Source organism: Cryptotermes secundus, unplaced genomic scaffold (genome assembly GCF_002891405.2).
Source record: "Cryptotermes secundus unplaced genomic scaffold, Csec_1.0 scaffold223, whole genome shotgun sequence".
NCBI lineage: Eukaryota > Metazoa > Arthropoda > Insecta > Blattodea > Kalotermitidae > Cryptotermes > Cryptotermes secundus.
This window is the reverse complement of record NW_019742556.1, coordinates 1,175,964-1,195,065: the sequence shown is the minus strand read 5'-3', so window position 1 is coordinate 1,195,065 and position 19,102 is coordinate 1,175,964. Positions and strand designations below refer to the sequence as shown.

The 19,102-nt window shown below is 40.4% G+C and overlaps 1 protein-coding gene across 13 annotated transcripts in view; it reads left to right on the top strand.

The window, feature by feature from the left end:
• The window catches only part of LOC111873322, a 177,932-nt gene that overhangs the window by 57,269 nt on the left and 101,561 nt on the right, over nucleotides 1-19,102 (top strand). For 4 of the 13 annotated variants that reach the window (XM_023867950.2, XM_023867948.2, XM_023867947.2 and 1 more), the window contains exons 1-2: nucleotides 9,306-9,549; nucleotides 15,433-15,777. The exons of 4 other annotated variants lie outside the window; for them this stretch is intronic. The gene's annotated coding sequence lies outside the window, so the exon portion shown is untranslated. Of the gene's footprint in view, nucleotides 1-9,305; nucleotides 9,550-9,573; nucleotides 9,866-15,416; nucleotides 15,778-19,102 lie in introns of those variants that run through there. 5 more of the 13 variants (XM_023867940.2, XM_023867944.2, XM_023867943.2 and 2 more) reach the window with 5 other exon arrangements.

Here is a 19,102-nt window from a genome sequence, read left to right as displayed (position 1 = left end):
ACATATTTTTGGAACTGTTTAGCGTTTCATAAGTCTGAAAAAATCGCTCAGCATCTCACATTGCTCAGATATTTTCAAGAGCTAATCAAGAGTAGCATATTGTGCTCTGAGTCATAATTGTTATCATTTTATTGGTTTACATTTGAATCATACATATACATTACTGAACTTCCAACTGCGCATGCCCTTGCACATTCATCAAGAATTTTGTTCGATTGGGTTAAGTTAGGTTAGGTTAGGGCATCACAGCTTTGCGCACCCAACTGCTTATGCACCTGCGCATTTGGGCACTCCTGTAAGACTGCATGAGTTTAGGGTAATTTTACATGAGCCCGGATAGCGCAGTCGGTGTAGCGTCTGGCTACGGGCTGGACGACCTAGGATCTGAATTTCGAGTCCCGATAGGGGCAATATTTTTGTCCTCTTCATGTCGTCCAGACCAACTCTCCACCCAGCCGCTTATCCAGTGAATTCGGGGAGTGGCCCTTTCCCCGGAGATAAAGGGGCTGAAGCGTGAAGCTGACTACTCAAATCCAATTAGTGCCAAAGTCAAGAATAAGTGGATATGTACATCAACTCGTCATGGCGAACTGCTTAATTAGTTAAGCATAGGGACACATGTATATTTGGTTAAAACTGGGTCAGTCTCTGTTAGGTTAATTTTGAGAAGGCAGAGTTGGTGTGTCAAATCTCTGTTTATCCACGTGCACTGTTTAATTTCCGAATTTATGAGAAGTTTGAGGTTTTTTAAATTCGAGAAGTTTTAGAGCACAATCAGATGGCTTAAATTTTGCAGACATGCAAATGAATAGGAAGCACCGAACGAAATTTGTTATTTTATATAAATATCCCCGAAACAAGGCAGATATGAGGCAATATGTTATAGTAACTATTTTAAATGATTTTAACATACAATGCGAATTTTGTCTGCACGGCCCACGGTTTATACACAGTTCGGAATTTGTGCATGTTATAAGAAGTTGTATTAAAAAGAAGTGCAAATGGAACGTAGCTATGAGTCTTATTTCGGTTTTTGGGTTCAGAGTTTTAAGCGAAGCCTCAGAGCTCAGTACGCCAAACAGGTGGTTAGAGCAGGCTCGATACGTCACTTCAGGCGAGCAGATATTGACAGCTCATACATTTCGTGTATAGGGAGCGATTGTCCTACAGGAACCCGCAACCGGGCCGACAGTACGCAAGACTTCCACTGTCTCAGTCGATACAAGTAACAAACACCGCTACTGGTACGTACTAACAATAAAATGTAAAGTTGTAAGTTTTGAGGTTTTCACGGCGATGACTATGAAGAAAGTCGTCTGCTACTGCTACTGCTCTCTGCATTCCAAGCCATTCACCTGCTCTGAAGATGGAGGCGATACGTTCCTCCGAAACGTCGGCCAAAACGAAGAATACACGGCGCCTAAACCCAGAAGACGACTTTCTTCAATAAAATGTAAAGTTGTCCCTGTGCTTAATTAAGCCATGAAAACGTATTGGTGACTGAAGGTATAGCTCCACGAATCTTTAGCTAGGCACTGGAGGTGAGTGGTCAGCTTCACGCCCCCGCCGCTTTACCCACGGTACTCTTTGGATATGAGGCTGGGCTGGCCCAAGAGCCGGTCTGGAAGCTGTGGAGTAGAGAAAAAATCTCTTGCCCCGGCCGGGAATCGAACCCCCGACGGTCCAGCTCGTAGGCCGCAGCAATACAGACTGTGCTATCCCGGCACTCATAATAATATTAATGAATTGTAAAATTCTATCCTGCAGGAATGCGAACATATCTCTTTTTCATTATTTGCACTTCGTCATTCAAATATTATGAATATTAATGTCCTCTGGGACAGATCAACGTGTAGACCGTTGGAAGTCAAAATTTTGGGGAAACATGTCGCCTCCATGTTCAAAGTTGAAGAGTAAGTGAAGCAAGAAACGAGCAAGAAGCTGTCAGCCTTGTCTTGCCTTGCGAGATTAACCCTCTTCTTCATACCTAATTTATTCTGGTTTCTTGCTTACTTTCCAAACCCGAACTTTGAGACGAAAAGTTCGTTCAAAAATTCGTTTGGCTTTCAACTGATTATACGGCGATATGCCTAGAACATAGAACTCTTCGTGATGAGTGCTACCATTAATAGATGTATCCAGGTATCTGCTTGCCCCTCCCTCTCAACAGATCCACAGAAGGGGAATAACTGTAGTCTAATAGGAAAAAGACCTATTGCCCTGTACAGAACACAATACAACATACACAGTAACTTTACCATCGTCACCCACAGCATGAAAAACAGAAATAGAACACACACCACTTACATGAAGAAAACCGCCATGCAATATGTGCACATAATAAATTAAAAACCAACACAGACTCGAAGACCACCTCTCTACTCCACGATACAACATCATCGATAAAAAAAGGTAAAGTTATCTTTGTAACAAGCTGTAGAGGCTCACAGGGTTGTGAGAGGACGAGGCTCCCACATTTTCTAGAAAATTGGCTCACAAATGGCGGTGAAGTTGTCAGCCCTACGCGCCGGCCGCACTTTACCCCCAAGAATATTCTTGGTACTCATTTCTGTTAGAGGCTGAGTCGACCCCAGGGCCATAGTGCGGCTGGAAGGATTAGGTCAATTGAAAAAGAAAATACACCTCATCGGGATTCGATACCGCGACCTTCCGGCCTGTAGCATAGTGCCTCAACCAACTACGCTACCGCGTGCCCCACAACATCATAGACCGTAAAAAAATTAATTTTGATTTTTAACTTCTGAGTTATAAAGTTTTACAATTTAAGACTAATATTCAAATGTAATGAAACACAAGAATTATAAAGAAATTTTTATTTATGACAACTAATATGGATCCATATTAGCAATACAATTCAATTTCATGAAAATTGCCTGATGATGATCCAGTTGGATTGAAACATGTAGCAAATGCACAAAATAAACAAATGTTAATGCAGCAATACTAGTTTGTTTATTATGAATTTGTTGTGTTGACTGTTGTATAATACTGCTATTCTTTCTGTGTGTCTGTGAATCTCTGTGTACCTGTCTGCTTAATTCCATGGTACTAGATATGCCTTGAGTTCTCTCCAATTCATTGCTTAACACCCAAATGTGTTGTTTCCTGACAGCCTTTTTTTTTTTAATTGCTAGTGGGGTGGGACTAAGTCCCTTGTACTGCGGCCACTTCTGGCCTATTGTACCAGCCCCAGATGATAGGTGAGGGTGATTGTGGAGCAATTGGTGGAATGAAGATTGGCGGTGGAAACCGAAGTACTCGGAAAAAACCCGCCCCAGCGCCACTTTGTCCACCACAAAACCCACTTGACCAGACCCGGGATCGAACCCGGACCGCCGCGGTGGGAAGCCAGCGACTAACCGCTTGAGCTATGGCACGGCCCTAATTCACAGCTTACTTCTCTGCCAACCATTTTGTGTTCTTCCTCTTCACTAGAATAGGAAACTGCATGTTCTTGTCACACACCCAGTTGTATCCGGTCTGTAGCTGTCATCTCTAGATGCAGGAGGAGTAAGCCGCAAGGAAGAGCCGAGCCATGCATCACCTCTGTCTCGCTTGTCTCCTCAAGTTTCGTAGATTAATGATGCATGACGGGGAACTTGTTGATTTTCTCACACAGTCTAAACTAGTTTCTGCATCAGGAAACAACACGGAATCAAGACTTTCTGAAAGTTCTACCTAATTTGGCGTAAGTTCTGCTTGCTTTACTCGGCCTCTTCATAAACTTACTCTCAAACGNGTCGACAGTCATATGTGTTTATGGTTAAAGCAATATCCTGCAAATGGTTTATAAGAAAAGCAGTATTAAAACTTTAGCCAGGATATGCAACTGAAAGCTGGGTGTTCGAACACACCATCTTCCACGTACAGTGCTCTGATAATATAATTAGTTGTACATAGTAGCTAATACAATATCATTATAATTAACAGACATTAATTTCAAACTCTCTATCTATTACTGTTCAGCCCTTTGTTGGCCCTTGGCCGTCTTTTTCAGTTCATTGATCTTCTATATAGTTGGCAGGACTCCTTGGACAAGGGATCAGCCCGTCGCGAGACCGCTACCTACACACAGAACAGCACGAACCCTGAATAAGCGCACACAGACATCCATGCTTCGGATGAAATTCGAACCCACGATCCCAGTGTTGTAGCGAACGAAGGTAGTTCATGCCTTAGAACGCACGGCCACTGTGATAGGCTTATATTCATCAGGAGACTGAAATAGAACTAATTTTCGAAACTTAGTGATCCGAATAAATACGGACGATAGACAAAGTACGAAACGAGAGTCTGAAACAACGTGCCACAACAAGAGTTGGAGTTGTCACTTCCCCAGTAGAGGGGGAGTGACTGTACTGGCGAGGGCCAGCATAAAACTACTGGACTGGACTCTATCATATTCTCGTCAGAAATTTATAATTATAAGTGTTTTAGTTAATTTCAAGTTGTTGTGAGCAAAAAAGAACAAATATGTCGCACTGTCTGTAGTTAAAACACAGTAGGTTATTTTCTTAGTGTTATAGATGCGTTGCACCCTTGACCTATACTTCTCCCATTGTTCTCTTTACCTACATTTCTAGTGACCACTTCAGTTCTTGCTACCTGCATTTCATGACTTGACTCGCGTGACGTTCTGAAAACCACCGCTCTCGACCCCAGAAAACAATAACAGTTTAGGCAGGGCAGTCAGTGCTGGCGTCACTCGTCTCTTTTGTATTGACCCTTCTTCTTGCCCCAGCTGACGTCACAGAATGCTCGAAAATGTGTTAAGTACAGTTACTCTCAGAGAGTGTGGGGCACGCGGTAGCGTAGGTGGTTTAGGCACTATGCTACAAGACGGAAGGTCGCGTGTTCGATTCCGGATGAGGTTATTGAATTTTTAAATTGACCTAATCCTTCCAGCCACATTATGGCCCAGGGGTCAACTCAGTCTTTAACATAAATGAGTACCAGGAATCTTCCTGGGGGGGGGGGTTAAAGGGCGGCCGGAGCGTAAGGCTGACATCACCGCCTTCTGTGAACCGAATGTCTAAAAAATGTGGGAGCCTCGACGTCTCACAACCCTATGGGTCTCCACGGCCTGTTACAGGGACAGCTTTACATTTTTTACCTTTACATTCAGAGATCAAATTAAAGTGCCTGTTATCCGTTTTCATCTCAGCCACTCGTCGGTTTTGCTTTTTCTCCCATTCATCATCTCAACCTTCTTCCTTTTCTTTAATATCTTCGTACTTCGCTGTTTCGCCTGCATCAGTCACATGGCTTCGAATCAAATATCAAGATGGCATGAGATAGAGAGAATAGGTAACAAATTTGGAAAGAGGCATTTCCTTTGAGGCAGGAAAAAATTAAAATACGAGAAATTTCAGTGAGAATAATTGGTACTAACCTGTTAAAATATTCTTACCTTAATTTTAACACATTAACACTAGTTACAATATCATGAATACTTGGCCGCGCCATAGCTCAAGCGGTTAGTCGCTGGCTTCCCACCGCGGCGGCCCGGGTTCAGACCCGGGTCTGGTCAAGTGGGATTTGTGGTGGACAAAGTGGCGCTGGGGTAGGTTTTCTCCAAGTACTTCGGTTTCCCCTGCCAATCTTTATTCCACCAAATTTTCACCATTATCATAATCACCCTGGGCAGGTACAATAGGCCAATCAGTGGCCGCCGTGCCGAGTGGACCCAACTGGACTCCACCCCCTACTATGCGAATTAAAAAAAAAGGCTATTAATACTTATACCATATTCAAACGTCTGCACACCCGAACAATGCCTACCGTGCTGGGGTCGAGAAGGTTCTGACAGCGTTGACTGTGAAGAACTATACAATGTGATTCTAAATTATTTTCGGGTTTTCCGTGGCCTATAATTTTCAAGTCGGAAATAACAAAATAAAACTGCTTACGAAACAGGAAAGTATAACTCAAAAAGTTTTATTTGACAACGCTGTATTCACCGCATTGATGTCTGGGAGAAAATATGACGTCATATCTCAAAATGGCGACTGTTTAATAGAAAACAATGTGCGTACTCTGGGTTTTTCGAAACAAAATCAGACAATACTCTAGAATCCCCCAGTATTTTCCGGGCGGAATGGTATGAGAAGCCAAAACCCTGCATTAAACAGACAGGAAACAGAGGTTCTACTTTCTTCATGTATGTTTGTTTTTTGGCTTAATCTTCAAAAGTGAATATGGAATCGTGTGTTCCTCCGAAAATTTGGTTGATTTCCCGCTGGTTACATGGCGTTTGTTTTTGTGTTGGAATATCGTACTAAAATTTGATGTGTGTGAAATTCCAAAGAGTTACCATTTTAGTACGGGAATGACATTTTATTTGTACAGCCTACCTTATAAAAATTGTAGTATGAAGTTTTCCAGTCCAAGATAAAGAAATTGAATGTAAGTAACCAGCGAGGACAATAAAAATTGTTCTGAAAGGTTTCTGCCAAGTGAACGCTAGGTCAACATATTAGCAGTTACCTTCCCTTTTCAAACAGGCTACAAGGACCATGGGGATTTCTTGAAGAGCCTCTCTGGGAGCGGAACGTCCATCTGTCGGTGTTGGAGTGGGCGTAATGACGCAACAGAAACAAAGAAGCAACGGGCCTTTGTGGAGCTGTGCAGTCATGCTCCGCCTCTTATGACGTAAACAATGCCGACATGAAAGAGCTGTTTAAGAACTTAATACTATGGCCACTTAATGATACGCCTCTGCGACACCAAAGTAAACGGTCGTACGCTTAGGGCTGGAAATGGGGTTAGAGCCAGGTAGATGCCATCCACTTAATTCCAGAGCGCTTTTTTTTTTTTAACTTTGCTACTTTCAATATGATATGCCAACGCGAGCGAATATAGTCCCCTACAAAGATTCACATAGAAAACTATTCACGAACCGGAATTTCTTTATAATATACTAACTCATGATTCGTCATTTCCTGCATTCCTTTCATTCCTTTATCTCCTTCCTCCTTTCTCCTTTATCGCTTTCCCATCATTTTCATTACTTTCTCATGCATATAGTCTTTCAGCTGGTGTAAAGTGGTGTTGTGTTTGCAACACTACATGATACCTAGGAACCTTAGGGTGATTATGGAAAGTTAATTTGGAAATTGTAAGGGTTAACAGTTGTGGAATAACCCATCACACTGTGCCGCGTGGCTTGAGGCATGAATTGTGTTCGCGGAATGCTAGGATCGTGGGTTCGAATCTCATTCGAGGCATGGATGTCTGTGTATGCATTTACTCTGTGTTTGTGATGTTTGTGTGTAGATAGCGGCCTTGCGACGGGCTGATCACTCATTCAAGGAGTCCTATCGTCTGTGTAAAAGAAAGATTACGGAACCGAAGAAAAGGGCAAGGCCTAACAAAGAGCTGTAAAACCATTGATGAATGAATGAAATAATTATGGATTATTCTGAGCCACAATGTCTGAAATACTTAAGAGAAAAATCGAACCTAATAGGATGATTTCTCTCCGAGACTAGATTTGAACCGTGTAATATCTACAGTACTTACGGAAAGAAGTGGTATATATGTATATGATTTTTTCTGTGAAGGCACAGTTTTCTCAACCCAGAAACATTATTATTTTCCTCCAGAGCTCTCGATCCAAACATTCATTATCCTTCAGTTTCTATTTGCACGTTGTCCTTAATCATATCCTTCCAAGTGCTGACTGCTCAATCGCGGCTCCTTTTCCCCTGTGGGTTCCATTCTGCAACCTGTATAGCAATTTTGAAGTCCTCCATTCGCATGAAGTTGCCGTACCAAATTATTAATAATAATAATAATAATAATAATAATAATAATAATAATAATAATATATATCTGCTCTCCTAGAACAATTGTCCTGCTAGATACGCTTCACCTGCTAATATTATTTCTAGAGATGCGTATCTATTTTGTACGAAACTTTGGCGTGACGAATATAACGGGTTTTAGATTGGGTGATAGGATTTATTGACACTTCGGTTACAATCTCTCTTTATCACACTCAGTTAAAACGCTATCGCTCTTCTACACACTTTCCAGTTCACCGTTGCACACGCACTAGGATTCTTCGTCTTCAAGTTGTCTCCTGGCAACGGATCTCAACACAGAAACTAGCACTTCAAATCACTATCAAGTGTTCTTATTTCGTCTTCAGTCACTCCTCTGCCCTAATATGTATTCGACTAATTTTCATAATTAGCTAAGGATATGCTTCATTCTCGTCCTCGTGCTCTAAACTACTGAACTGCACTAATCTAGTTACAACGGGCCCCCTATATATACGTTCTGATCGGCTTACACAGAAAACACAAACCACGTGACTACTACACAGCTAGTTTGTTGGCGCGCTGACTACTGCCAAGCAACGAGATAGTGCATTCGTCCTATTGTTATGTGCATATATTGCGGGGCTCTTATCGAGCCGTTGCCTAGCAATGCTTTAAGTAAATCCGTTACAATATTTTGTAACTCGTACCCTTTATTATTAAAATATTCCTTTGCCCAATATTTGTATAATATACATAATAGTTTTATTTTCTTACTGCAACATGACTGTCAACATGGAACTGTTTAAATCGTTATTGTCTAAATGGTACATGTTGCATAGTTTTGTCTTTGTTTATGTGTACGTGTTTGTTTTACTTGTCCTTTTGCTTGTGATTACATTAACATTGGCCTTTGGTCTGTATCTAAAGTTTAAAATTAGTCGTTATCAGGACTGCTTCTTTAAACCTAAATCTGCCATCACCAATTTGATAACTTATGTAGATTTCATTCCCTCTTTAAGCGGCTCTCAGAGACAAGCTAAAGCCATTTAATATAATCGAAGCAATGCATTCGACCTTGTCCCACATTCTCTTCTTGTGCCCAGTTACTTATCCAGCCGGAAATCTCAGGTCCTTGTTTCTGGAATTCTTTCCTCACGTTCTGAATTTCTCTGCGGTGTTCCTCGTGGATGTGTCATGGGACCCTTGCTCATCATTGTGTGTGTTAACGACTTAAGTGATGCAGTTGCCCACTTTAAATACCTTTTTTTTGCTGACTGTATAAAAATCTGTCAAACCGTCAAATTTCCTGAATACAGCAATATACTACAGTCTGACATTGTACAAGGCTTGAGTATTGCCAACTGCATGAAACTCGATGCAAACAGTTGCAAATTAGTAGCATGTACCGTCAGCCTGTCTGTGTAACGTGTTTCTTTCTTTTATTTTACACAATGTTTGTTCGTTGGGACTAGGTCAGGTGCTTGCAGTCGTCAGTGCCGCCTAGCGGCGGATGAACAAGTTAGCCAGTTAGTGTCTAGCTTTCAGGAAGAGGTGTGGTAAAGTGATAAGCGTAGTCAACATGAGGGAATATGGGACATTTCAGTGCAAAAAACGTGTGAAATATTCCGTGTGCGTACATTATAAGTTATGTAGGAGACTCAGAAATAGGAGTTAATTATCCGGCACACGTAAGAAGAGTACAAGTATTTGATTATAAGTGTTTGTTTCCGTGGTTGTGATTTTAACGGAAATATACAAATAGGTAATATCAGTAAGGACGGCCTTAATGTGAATGAACAAAACAATAATGACCCCGAAATGGCGCGTGTTGATTTCCGTTGCTTTTTAATGAGTCTATAGACACAGGTGGTGTTCATTCTTGTTGACGGTTATGTACCTTCAGACTTGAGAAGCCCCCAAAATTTCTCGATATTTAGAATATAAGAACTGATCATATGCTGTTATCTTGTGTAACTAGTTACACTGTTAATGCCGTGTAAAATGAGGCGTGTTTTAACGGTATAATAGTAAACGTTCGTAGTACGATATTTGCACCACGAACATTGTCAAACTTTCTGGTAATTTCACTTCATAAATTAATTTCCGGGGAATTGTAACTTGTTAAATAGCTCCATGTTTAAGCCTCCCCTCACTTTTGGCCTTCTTGAATGATTGGTTACATGCAGATGAAGGTGTGATGATTAGTTTTAGTTATGAGGTAAAAGTGCTTTGCTTTTGAAGGACAGGCGATTGAAAATTCCGCTGTTTTGAGGTTAAGGGGAACTTGCCTATTTGCTACATATACTTATACCTCTGTTCACTTGTTTATGGTTTACTTCACAATGCTGTCAGTGGCTGATTTTATAGGATGATTTATGCTTGAGGACTTGGCAAGGATATGAAAGGAGGCTATTTCGTTCTAATTTGGGGTACTATCCAAGAATATTGCGGGATGGACGAAAGAAAACCATGAAGAGTCTTGGTTATGATATTCTGTTTCCAAATTTAGGTCGAACCCACGAACTCCCGAATATATTGTAGTCATTCGACTGCGCTGTTGGTATGAAAACTATGTCTCTAAGGCTGTACAGTCCTTTATTGGAACTTGGCCGCTTTTAAAGATTCTTAATCCTATACCCAGACAACAGGACTCATTGGACGGGGTATCAACCCGTCGCAAGGCCGCTACCTACACACAGAAGAACACAAACACAGAATAAACCCTCACAGACATCTATGCCTTGAATGGGATTCGAACCCATGATCCCAGTGTTCGAGGAAGCGAAGACAGTTCATGTCTCAGACCGCGCGGCCACTGTGATCGGCTCGTATGGAAATTGTAGAATAAATTATGATGATTGGAGTACGCTAAATGTTCCGTTAGAAGGTAAGGCTGTTTATGTATGATGTAACATTGAGTAGCATGACAGTATAAGAAGTGAAGCTCTCACGCTAGCTAAAGTTAATAGATCCTTGTCGGGCTATCAGCCATGTCATTTGGTTACAAATGACTGACGTTTCAGAGACCATATTTGCCCCCATCAGCAACGAGATGTCGGGGATGAAGTCCCTGGAATGTCAGTCACTTGTAACCGCCTGACACGTCTGGTAGTCCGAGAAGATATTATGAACTTCATAATGAACTGTGTAACTGTCAGTGTAGACACCGAGTACGTACTAGACGAGCAGGATTCGATTCCTGATAATGGCAGGTAACATTTATCATCCCAATTTGACCTTAGAGCTCCGCGGCCTTTCTTCCTACCTAAAGGTGACACCAAATAAGCTACGTAAATTGATGCGATTTAAAAGCAAACGACATGTATATTCATGTTGTCTGATAACTTGTGAACATTGCTTTGAATGGAGGTGTAACTGGGGAAGTTACATGTAAACTTATGCCACTACCATGTCACCCTGCTTCACTCACGCCTCAACAACATTTTCATAAAAAAAATAATGTGTTTATTGATAGCGACCGCCTCTGTGGTCTCGTGGTCAGAGTTTCTGGCTACAGATCCATGGGTACCGGGTTAAGTTCCCTGCGCTGCCAGATTTTCTGAGAAGTAGTGGGTCTGGAACCGGGTTCACTCAGCCACGTGAGGGTAACTGAGGAGGCATTTCAAGGAAATAGCGGATCCGGTCTAGAAAACCAAGATTAACGGCCGTGGGGATCCGTTGCGCTGACCACGCGACACCCTCTATCCGCAAAAGTTTGAACTGCTGTAACTTCGCCGACAAGCGGCGGTCGCTCGTTCGGTATAGTTCGTTTGCGGACTAAAACCACGGAGATTTTTGTTGTTGTTGTTTGTTTATCGACACAGTGAATACTGTGTTTCTTTTGTTACCCAGTAGACAGAGGCTGTATATATATATGTATGTGTGTGTATAACATGAAGCTATCCCTGTAACAGGCCGTGGATACCCATAGAATTATGAGACGTCGAGGCTCCCACATTTCCTAGAAAAGCGGCTCACAGATAGCGGGTCAGTCGACTCCCGGACCATAGTGCGGCTGTAAGGATTAGGTCAGTTTATGTAGGTGACATATTTCATGTAGAGCTTGAAGCATTTCCATCTTGCGAAGTAAACATTAGAGTTCCTTTCGAAGTGTCTCTTTGATTGTTTATAGATGCAGATTGTGAGAGGGAGCTAGTGACGGTATAGAGTAGAATGGTGTAAAGATAACGCTGAAGAATTGTAATCGTGAAGTTCTAGGTTTGTATCTCTGTCGGGACACTGGCTATCTTGACTGAAAATTTTCATGTGTTTTCTCAGACCCTGCAGGAAAATTGTATGACAGTACCTCGATTGTGCCGTGACAATTTATTCTATATCATTTCCAATTCATTATTCACTACCCTTCAAAGAATTCTGCACAATATATTCGTAGTTATAAGCACAAAATATCCGTAATAGTGCTACATCCGTGAAGTAGAGTACTTCTCGTAAAACTGATAGTCATTCAGCTGTTCAAGAAAGGCTTGAATTTTATGGAAGCCGAATATTCATTACCACAAGATCCTTCAACTAGCTGATGTTGAAGCCAAGTGCATATATTCTGCATTCTCATATATTTTAAGATCCATTTTAATATTACTCTTTTGCCTACGTCAAGGTCTCCAAAGTGATCGCTTCTGTTCAGGCTCGGCGACATTTTTGTATTACTTTCCCAGATTTTCATATGCGTGTCATGTGGCCCGTCCAACTTGTCTTACTTGATATACTGGTCGTAACAGGCTGGACGGCCGAGGGGTCGGTGTTTGAGTCCCAGTATGGGTAAGGTTTCTCTTCTCTCCACGTCGTCCAGATCGTTTTAGGGCCCACCCAGCCTCCTATCCAATCGGCACCGGGGGTAAAATGGCCGGTCCGTGAAGCTAATAACTCACTTTCAACGAGTACCTTAGTAAAGAATATGTGGACGTATACATCCACTCCTCATACGTCTTCATGGCGTAGTGCTAATTAGTTTAAGCACAGGGACACATTTTACATATATCTTAATATTAAAAGAAGAGGTTACGTTTGCATGGTAAGCCCTTCCAAATTCGCTTCAGCCACACAAAGGCATGAGGCACTGATATCTCTCCCCTTTCAAGCTTTCACACTTCGGGCTTATCTCCTCTTCCTGCTCGGTCTCTTCTTAATAACCTCCAATTCCTTCTCCATGACTATACAGCCCTCTGGACCTTGGCCGCTTTTCCAGTAGCTTATTCATCTACACATTCGGTAGGACTCCTTGGACGGGGATCGGCCAGTCGCAAGGCAGCTACATATACATAAAAACACAAACATAGAATAAACACAAACAGACATTCATGCCTCGAGTGGGATTTGAGCCCACGACCCCAGTGTTCGAGCGTTCGAAGACGGTTAATGCCTTAGACCGCGCGGCCACTCTGATTGGCTCTAATAGCCTCTATTTTTTTTTCTTGGCACTACAGCCCCAGTGGGCCTAGACCTACCTCCATGAACTTCTCCGTTCACTTCGGTTTTTCTAGATCTTACACATACCGTTGGACTCCTTGGGCGGGTGATCAGCTCGTGGCAAGGCCTCTACCTGCACACACACACACACACACACACACACACACACACACACAAACTAAACATCCATGCCCTGAGTGAGATTCGAACCCACGATCCCGGTTTCCAAGCGAACGAAGACAGTACATGCCTTAGACCGCTCGGCTACCGTGACCGGCCTAATAGCCTCTAACGACACGAAATTTAAAATGGTTCTTAGTAATGGAATTTATAAGTTTATATTAATTTCTTTACCTTGAATTTGACAGCCTTCCGGTTCAGAAATGGGAACCAATGTTGTAATTACTGTCTGACCTGTAAGGCCTATTATAGACACCTTGTGTGAAGAGCGGCGGCCCAGTGGGGAAAAGCCGATTGGCCGGAAATATTCTAGCCCAGTACGATTACTTCTCTGATAAGTCCGTTATAAAACAAGCTGGATTTTATTGCGTGCATCTGTTCATAAAAGCCGGCGTTTTATGATATGCTGTGAAGCAGCCATGTTTGTAAGACTCATAACAAAATTGTGGCACAGTAATTTGGCCCTACACCAAAACACACTTTAGTATTCGCTAGGACATAGCTCAGTGTGTATCCCATTCGAATTTAGATCGAAAGAAAATTGTTACACTTAGAGAATTTTTTCGTGTTTTTCTTTCACAACATGTCTTGTGGCCTTTGCCTTTTCTGTCTATCTGTCTACCTATCTGTCTACCGACCTTAGTTAGGACTTGGCCGCATTTTCAGTTTCTTGATATTTTACACAGTCGGTAGTACCCCTTGGGGGGATCAGCCCATCTCAGGACCGCTGCCCTGCACACAGGACAGTACAAACACAAAATAAACGTACAGAAACATCCATGCCTTGAGTGGAATTCGAATAAAGGATCCCATTGTTTGTGCGGGAGAAGACAGTTCATGCAGCAGACTGCGCGGACGCTAGGACCGGCTCCCTTCTTAATTATTCCAGGGTTTTACCTTGGAACAGGCCAATACCGTTAGGCTGTGTCCACATCAGCGAGCCGAGCTTCGAGACGAGGCCTGTCGTGAGCATTAAACACGTCCATATTTGGCGAACATAACTGCCAGCCGCATGGAAAGTTATAACATGTGCTCGCGGCTGGGCTCGGTTCGAAGCTCGGCTGGGATCTCGGCTCGCTAATGTGGACACAGCCTTACATTAGCTGTTCGCCTGAATATAGCGTTCACAGCCGTTCACACATTCAACCTGAAGCTAAGTATTATTTTGGATAACTTATGAATTAGTCCTGTCTTCTATATGGGCCTCTACCGTCACTTTCGGAGAATATTATAGAGCACAAGTGTTTGAACACATTTTGTTACGTAGAGGGAGTATTTGCTCCTAAAATTGAAGAAGTAAATGAGAACATCAGGATATTTCATAAAGATGAACCTCATCATCACTTACATGACATCAAGGAGGCTAAAGTGATGGGGGAAACATGAAATATATACGAAATTTTAGTTGGGAAACCACTGGAAAGTGCATTTGTGGAACCAAAAAAATAGGCATTGGGCAGCTGGATCTTAGAAGACGCTTATGAGGACTGGAGGTAGATGGAAATAACATTTCCGATTCTGTAACAGTAGAAATTGTGATATTGCTAACGCGAATGGGAACCTAAAGTAGGTTCTAGAGGGTTCTGACGATTGTGGATGATACACAGAATTACTGGGGTTTTGGACTTTTTCCATCTTCTGGAATTGTACGTAATAGAGGACACAACGTTTCGGAAACCGGATCTGTTTCCGTCTTCAGGTGAGAAAGGAATACACCTACTCAGTTGGGCCCCTTAGAAAGAGCTAATCTCCAGTGATTGAGATTAGTGCTTTCCAGTTTCCGAAACGTCGTGTCCTCTATTACCTAAAATTCCGGACGATGAAAAAAGTCCAAAACCCCAGTAATTCTGTGAACCCAAACTAGTAACGTGACTGGGAAACTGATCCATATATTTCGTCTGGCTCCGTTGCGGATAATTATAACCAATCGCTTTTTAAATCATGACGCACTATCTTTATCCCGAGATAAATAGATCTAATTCACCGCCCGTAAACAGGAGCTTGACGTTAAACTGACATCAGCATTACTTTCCCGCAGATCAGCAATAGAGCCACTTCAATGAAATTAACTCCAGATGACTTTACTTAGAACCGAATGAAAGACACTGCGTAAGAGAACTGAATAATATAAATCTGTTATCAATGGGATGAACTTTCTGTCAATTGGAGACAATTGAAATATGTGACATTGATAAGACTGGGTGAGATGGAATCGAGTGTTACACTGTGTTCTTCACTCTTCAATCCGGAAGTGAGAACACGCAACAGCTGCTGCAACATCATAACTGAACACCGTACATCAACGTCACCATGGAGATAAGGAACAGGTAGCCCCCTGGATTAGGTCCATTTTTGGACGTAGCTTTTCAAAATGCCGCTTTAGGTGAGTTCTACAATAATCTAATATTCGACCTTAATGAATTTTGATATGAATTTGACAATTTTATGTATTAACAAAAAGCTTAATTTAGATTATTATTTTAAAACGTCTTAAATACATGCGTCAAAGAAATGTTACAAAATTTCAATATTAATTTTGCTATATATATAAATATTTACTAGTTTTATTAATATAAATGTTGCACTTACGTGTTATTAAATGTAATCATAATAATCTTGAAAAGATTTATGTTCGAGATTTATGCATGTTTCGCTGTATGTATAATGTAATATGCAACTGAACATGTAAGTTATTTAAATCATGAGAACATGGAGAATCAAAATCCACGACGGTGTCATCGTAAGATGCAGTTACATTATCCAGTGAAATGTATTCATGACATAACGTTATTAGTTATTCATGCAAATTTATACTTGTATTTTCCGAGACGCTGAAATTGTATTTGTCTTCTTCAATTGTTCGTCGTATTTTATCATATTTGTTTATGCCTGCATAATATAGGGAGATTAATAGGACCGGAATTGTAATTAACCTTTCCAAAATTTGCCTGCCTTTAACAGAGAGGGTACACGGAAAGTTGTCTTTTATTTCACAGCATGCATACATAAAACTTTTACGCCGCCAGAAGTTTACTAACGCATTACTAGCAACGAAAGAATTGTGTATTGACATCTGTTTTTAATGTCGGTGTATAGCTGGAGAGATGAAATATAAAATGTTGCACTCACAATGTTTAGTTGTGATATCGTCTCTAGTCGCAATTAAAGGTTCCGGCTCTATTAGTCCTATGGATCTGTGACAACGTTACTTCACGTCACTGTTTGTGAAACAGAAAACAACAATATCTGAAATGTAATAGAAATAAGAGAAGATTAACTTAACGAGTGTTTCAGGTATGCTAGGATAGGAATCTCTTTAAAATGCTGCAGTCAACATTTTTGACCTTTTAGCATCTGAAGCAATGCACATCAAATTTCTACTACATTTTCTGAATAAAATAAATGTATAGTTTTTACAATTAAGTCTGTTTAACTTTTAACTTCATTTAAATATTTAACCGTTACTTGTAACTAATTAATATGTTTATCTTTCTAGGATAGTTTTTCTATTCAAATATGGAAAATGGTTTATAATGCCTTGATTTAATATTGTATATTTCATTATCCGTACACCGTATAACGTTAATTTTTTCCATACAGGTATATACAAGTAATAACGCCATAGTAATTTAAATACTAAGATTTCAGTTCCTTTGCAGGCACTGTGAAGATCGTGCATATTGGTATATATTTTTAATTTATTTCAGGGAACTTGAACAAAATCATTATCAATATTAATTTGTTTTCTGCAGTAACACATTAGAGATGCAATGAGCGTATATTTCAGCCATATAAATGTCATTCAATAAAATCACATTACTTCATATTGAAGTGCCTTTACGTGTGTAAATATTTGCGAAAGTAGTTTATTAAAACTATTTTTGTGCTGATTATATTAATGAAAGCGTTTTGTTGTTATATTTTCAACAAATATTTGCTATATTAACCATCAAGTACAATTTTGTTTTTGATGATTAATATAATAAATATTACCTGAGTTCATCCCGAGAATTATCACTTTTTATATAGATGGTATAATATTGGTTTTATATGTTGTTTTTAATTGTATCTTTTGCAAGAAATTAAATGATTTATTATTTATGCCCCGAATGAACAGATACAAAGCCAATTGTAGAGCAGCACAGTGTAATAATGATAATAAGAATTCAGTTAAGTTGCTATTTACGTTATAATTTAACAGNCACTAAACTTCGCCGACAAGCGACGGTCGCTCGGTCGGTATAGTTCGCTTGCGGACTAAAATCATGGAGTTTGTTTGTTTATTTACGTGCCAACTTAACAGTCGGAAGGCCAATTACAAAGCTAGAACGAGGAAAGAAAATAATAAAAATACACACAATAAACAAATAAACAAGCAAATAATAATAATAATTCAGTTAAATTCTGGAAATATGTATCTAATTTAAGAAAACATAGAACCGGTTCTGTTCAGCTTGAGGCTGTGTGCGCACACTTAGCCCTGCTCAGTGCAGCTGCTGATGCGTTCACTAAGCATTTTCAACCTGTTCATAATAATCATTGCCGTATGGACCCCCCCCCCCCCNGGTCTTAAATTATGCACTTTCCTCTTAGAAAATGTTAGCCTTCGTGTTCCTCCCAGCAACCTTAGGGACTTCTCATTGTTTGGTGACTGCCTCTCTAATAAACACTGTCCTTCTGCTCGGTGCGCCTGCGCTGCCAACCCGGTGGGTAAAGATCTCGACATATTTGCAATCGGAGCGGTTTCTGTCAATCACATTTATACTCATCAACATAACATTGTTAATAATATTTGTTCATAATTCTAATGTTCTGTGTCATGTAGTTCTTAGTTATCATGTTCTTGCCACTCCTCGTCTTCTTTTGTTTGTTTACTTTTCTGTACTAATGTGCTGTTTCCTCCAGCGCTTGTCTGTAATTTCTCTTCGACTTTATGTTGTGTTTCTCCATAATGTTATTACTAATATCTACACTGTGCTATGTCTGTAATTGGCCTTGTGGCTGTTGACTCGGTTGATGAATTGAATTGGATTATCATCACCCAATAAATTACAACTTTGATTTTTTTATCGCTATTTTATTATCATTATTCAGATATCATAAATTGCCTTGTTTTGTGTTCTGTGTGTGTTTGTTTCGTTCCTTCACTCGTGCGCACTTTGTAATTAACCCTTGAGCTGCTGAGTTAACAGGCGAAAAAATAAGAATAGAATTGAATTATTATTAGGCTGATTATTATTATTATTCCTCCTAAATACTTATATTTTACATTTATAAATTCTCAATAAAAACTTAAATTTATATTAATGAAATTATCATTAATGCCATTATATAACTACCATATTTTTTTTGTTTTTTAATTACTTTTTTTGTATATCTGTGTACTCATGTTAACTTTGTAATTGTCCTCTGTGCTGTTAAGTTTTCACGCAAATAAAAATGAATTGAATTATTATTATTATTATTATTATTACTAGGAGACATCGCCTTGATGCTCTCTTTCTTATTCAAGTTTATTTTGGCTCTAAATTCTGCCCTTCTGCCCTGGAAATTGTTGGTCTCCGAGTTCCTGCTCGGTATATCAGAGATTTTGCATTGTTCAATGTTTGCTCCATATTTAAAAATTGTCCCTCTGCTAGATGCGCAGCAGCTGCTAATGTTGTCTGCAGGGATGTTGACGTATTCGGAGCCAGGAATGTTCAACCCAA